The sequence below is a fragment of the Populus alba genome, chromosome 6, assembly GCF_005239225.2.
Source record: "Populus alba chromosome 6, ASM523922v2, whole genome shotgun sequence".
Lineage (NCBI taxonomy): Eukaryota > Viridiplantae > Streptophyta > Magnoliopsida > Malpighiales > Salicaceae > Populus > Populus alba.
The window spans coordinates 14,101,126-14,106,296 of record NC_133289.1 but is presented as its reverse complement, the minus strand read 5'-3'; the positions used below and the strand labels follow the sequence as shown (position 1 = coordinate 14,106,296).

Sequence of the window (5,171 nt, the reverse complement as noted above, 5' to 3'; positions counted from 1 at the left end):
AAAGTGGTTAAGAGAATCTTACACATCGTATTGTTATTTTTATCACCAGTTTTAAAGTGTTTTTAACATTTTGTACATGTTCTCTAGGGTCATTCTGACCATCATAATTATCTAAATTCATTTTTATGGCTATAAAATTATTTGGGTGAGGAGTTCTCAATACACCTTAGCATAATGGTGAATTCCTATTTGATTTTTTTTCCATTATGGCTTTTTATGCTCAAGACCACTTGAATGAGACATTGAAACAGAGTGAGGGTGATATCAATGGATATGAAAATGTCTAGTGGTGGCATTGCCTTTTGACTTGTGGAAATCATATCTGGAAGGAGAAATTATCTTCATGATAATAAGACCCACTCCTTGGTATGGTAGTGGTGTGGTGACATTATTTTATGTTGTCTCATCTAGAAAGTGGAGTTGCTTATATAAAGGTTGCATAGATTGAGCGGGTTGTGCAATTGGTCATGTAATATGTCGCGGCATAACTATAAGTTGCTCCGGAGTGGCTAGGACAACTTTAGTTAGTGCTCTTATCTACTCGATATATTGGTGGAGATGTATTGAAGTTGACGAGGATGGTGGGAGGTCTTTAACTATTCCATTTGAATTTTATATGTTATCAACCATGAATGTTAGGAAAAGAGAAAGTGTGATTTGAGTAAGAAATGAAAAGGTTAAACTTTTGTTCTATTTTTCACATATGACACCGCAGATGAAATCACATAAAAAACTTCAATGAATTTCCTAAGATTTTTCATAGTTGACAATTGGACTAGGTGATCTAGAGTGGGTTGGTGTTACCTACAAAATAAAGTCTCAATTGCTTAAGCCATTTTAAAGCTTAGCAAGAGAGTTTATTATAAATGATGAGCAAATAATGTGTAGTGGGGAGTTGTGTGTTCTTTTTATATCATTTGTGCACACTTGTGCTGTTAATAAATACCTTGACTTATCTTGAAAGATGAATATAAAGTGTAGTTCAACATGGTAAAGCTGGCAATGCTAGCGTAGGTTGATCTATAAAGGTGGCTAAATTCCTAAAATAATAGTGAAAGCATGTTCAAGATGCTTAGTTTATAGAGCAAATAGCTGATTCTAAGAGAAAAATCCTACCCTTATTGACTTTAAACTAGACTACTTGATTGGTTGTGTTATTGTCCAATAAAAATTGATAGCATTAAAATATTAAGAATATTTTTATTGATTGTTATACTAATATTATAAGTACTTATGCATAAATAAAAAAGAGAGAAAGCTAGAATCAAAGAAAGAAAAATTAGGTCCATCAAGGCACTTGCTACATGGGCTTGGCCCATGTGATTGGAGATTATTTGGGCTTGACCCACAGGACTAGGCTGGTTGTTTGGGCCAACCTAAATGGGCTATTTTTTATTTAATTTAAGTTATACATATTTTTTTTATTTTTGTATTATTACACGCACATAAAACATGCTTATGATTCATTTGTTACAAGTAAGGGTAAGCAAAAAAATCGAAAAACTGATTAAACCAAGAAAACTGGAAAAATATAACCAGAAAAACTGAACCATTAAAAAAAAACCGATTAGACCGATTAGAATTTTGAAAAAAACCGATCGGTTTGGTTACGTTTCAGTTTTATAAGCGTGGAACCGAAAAAATTGAATCGAACCCAAACCGAAAAAAACCGAGTCAAACCAGAAAAAACCGAGCCAAAACCAAGCCAAACCAGTTTCAACCGGTTTTTTTTGAAAAAACGAATCGAACCAAAACCGGTCGGTTTGAACCGGTTTCGGTTTGGTTTTTTTTTTTTTTAAAAAAAAAAAAAATCAGTTTGGTTATTTTTTTTTATAAAAACCGAACCGAACAAAAAATGATTACCCCTAGTTACATGTTATCCGTGTCAGGTAGTATCCTTATGTTACTATTCTATCTAATTTCCTCTGCGAAATTAACTATTACCCCTTAATTAAGCATCAAACTCTACTCCTATCTTTTGTTTCCTATCCTTGTAATTTAAATCATTATTATGTAAGATTTCATCCCTTTTTATTATCTACAATTAATTCCCACCCAAACTCGATTTTTACTATCTGAAGATCTGCCTTTTGAAACTCGTTTCGAACTCTCTCAGGTCATTTTCCATGCAATTTCATTTATTTTCAAAAGAAAGAACGACAGTGGCAATTCTAACATATATAACTCACTCTAAAGTTACTTTAAGCCATATCTTTGCGTGCAAATATGATGCAGGACTAATATTTGCACCCATTTTACAAGCTACTCCCAACATTTTTGCAAGATAAGACCCCTCTTAGGTTGTCATTGTTAGGCCTACTGGCTCTGAAACTCCGGCCTGTCAAGGGCTTACCTCTTCATGTGAGTTTTGGTAAAATAAAGATGAGATAATAAACCTCATGAGATGAGAGTGAGCATTTTATGAGAAGACTTTATTATATATAAAAAAAAAAAAAGGGATGAAAAGTTCAAACTAATTATCCCATTTCTCTTCCATCATCGATGCTTGCTTCCGCATTCTTATCCTCGAAGAGAGCCCCAATCTCTTCTAAGGTCTTCCCTTTTGTCTCCGGCATAAAGACATAAAAGAACACCGTAGCCACTACCATTATTCCAGAAAGCACAAAAAACATTCCTCCGAATGTTATCTTCTTCGAAATGGTTAAAAATGTCAGACATAACTCCGCTGACCAGCCGGTTAACAGATATGGCCAGGCCCGAACCTTGAGCCCGTAATCTCAGTGGAAATATCTCCGACGAGTAGACCCATGTGATTGGCCCAAGCCCTATAGAAAAGAAAGAAACAACCCCACACACAGCCACGACGCAAAACACGATAGCCCACGTAGGCTTACTGTTGGAATGCTCGAGAAACTTAGAGCCCATTCCCAAAACAGCCAACGACAACGCCATTCCAGCTGAGCCCAGCAACAAAAGAGGCCGCCTACCAAACCGGTCCAGAAAAAGAGCTGAAAACAACACAAAAGAAGTTTTGGCAGATCCCATGATGACATTAATACCGAAGAGCATTTTCTTGCTGTGCATTCCTGCATCCTTGAACACTTCTGGGCAGTAATATATAACAGCGTCATTGCCTGAAGCTTGCATGAAGAAATTAATCCCTAGAGCAGCAATAAGCATTCGGCGAACAGGCCGAGAAGGTCTCAACAGTAGTTCCTTATAAACCCCTTGCCCATGCCATTTACCACTTGAAGAATCTAAATGATCTGATGAAGCTGCTTTTGTTATTTCACTAAGTCTGAAATCAGCTTCTTGTATGGTATCAGATATTTTAATCAAGACCTGCCTTGCATCGTCCAACCTACCTCGCATTACAAGCCACCGAGGGGATTCAGGCATTGCTATAACACCACAGCCAATTAACAACGAAGGTATAGCAGCAAGACCCAACATTAGCCTCCAGTTAATATGCTGTGGGAGACCTGATAACGCATAGTTGACAATGTAACCAAGGAGAATGCCAAAAACAATGAAAACCTCAGGAAGGGAGGTAAGGAAGCCGCGTGCCATTGCCGGGGAGATCTCAGCGGAGTAGACCGGAGCAATCATGAGGGAATATCCAACCCCGATACCGGCAATGACACGGCCGGCCATGAGGAATGGGAAGGATGGTGCCAAGCCCATTAGAAGTGCGCCGATTAAAAATGTTGTGGCTGCTAAGACTATGGTATAACGCCTGCCTATATAATCTGAGGTTTTTCCTGAAGCCCGTGAGCCTATTAATGAAGAAACATTTAGAACACCAACCAATATCTCTACCTGAGTAGATGAGATGTCTAGGTTTTCTTTGATAAAGAGCACTGCACCACTCATCACACCGATATCTGCAAGTACAAATTTAACCCAGCCAACATTTGATGTAATTACATTAATTGCTAGCTAGTGTACTAGTATAATATTTTGAAAAGGGTAATTCAGGTTGTTGGTGTAATTGATTCAGTGCTTTGATGCACGTAACGTTTGGGAATGGCACATCAACAAGAAATGACAGAAAGGTGAAATCGGGCTTACCATAGCCTAATAAGATGGAGTTTGTAGAGGCCAGAAGAGCACAAGCAAGACTGCAAGAGCATGGTTGTTGAGACGGTGAGGCTTAATATTTGTAGGACTATGAACTCCCACCGGTGAAATGGCTTTTTGGGCTTTAGCACGTTCAGTGTCAGCCATATCTTGATTTCCTCGTCTGCTCCGTTTTCGTCTTCGTCCAAGGTCTAATGTTAAATCTGAAGGGACCGGTTTCTATGGGAGAATACGGAGGGTGAAAGGAGGAAGCAGGTGAAAAGATACGAGTTTGTTGGGCCTAGGATTCCAGATAAACCACACTACAAAGCGCACAGGTCAGGCTGGCAGTGGCCCAAATACTATACTGGGCGGCGCGGAGTACTTAGCTCGGTTTGGATAACTGGATTTTCACGGTGGCGTGGCGGGCACTATCACCATGCATCTACTCTTCCCAGTTAATTATAAGATTTTTACTTTGTTCTTTGTCCTAAAGTTCTTGTTGACCGCTCTTTTATAAAAAATATATGCTGTTGGTGTTATTGTAAACTCAGAACAATCAAAATAGTGAAGACTAAAGAAAAATTAAGAAGTAAATATAAAAGAGTTCATAAATCAAGGATTAAAGACGAATTTACTCTTACAGAAGTTGATTGATAGAAGGCAAAACTTTCGCCTCTTTACTCTACGCGGTGTTGCTTCCTCCAGATGGGCACAATAATTGCACATGAGTTTTTTTAGTTGAGAGTTAAGGATTGGCCAAATAAAGTCGCAGGGACTTTGTTCCTTTCACTATAAAAAGGTGACGATTTCATTCTTCACAAAATACTGCGGAATTCAACAGTGTTTTTTTGAATTTAATAATTTATTTTAATTTATTTTTTATAGAATTATCATGATATCAAAAGATTATATTGATTTTAGGTTAATGTTTTTTTAAAAAAATTATTATTTATGAAAAATTAAAAATAAAACGATAAAAATTGACAATGAGGCAAAAATTAAGGTTTTTTGTATTATTTACTCGGTACTATTTTGAAAAAGTTTTCCTTCATATGTTTTTCAAATTCTTTTTGTGTTCCTTTTATTTGAAAGTTATATCTTTTGATCCAATACTTTATTTTATCTACATTTCGGTTATTAAGTTTGAA

General features: G+C 36.9%; 1 pseudogene; it reads right to left on the bottom strand.

Moving 5' to 3' along the window:
• Positions 1-2,243: 2,243 nt before the first annotated feature.
• LOC118047999 (polyol transporter 5-like) lies at positions 2,244-4,046 on the bottom strand (annotated as a pseudogene).
• Between the last annotated feature and the right edge of the window lie 1,125 nt (positions 4,047-5,171).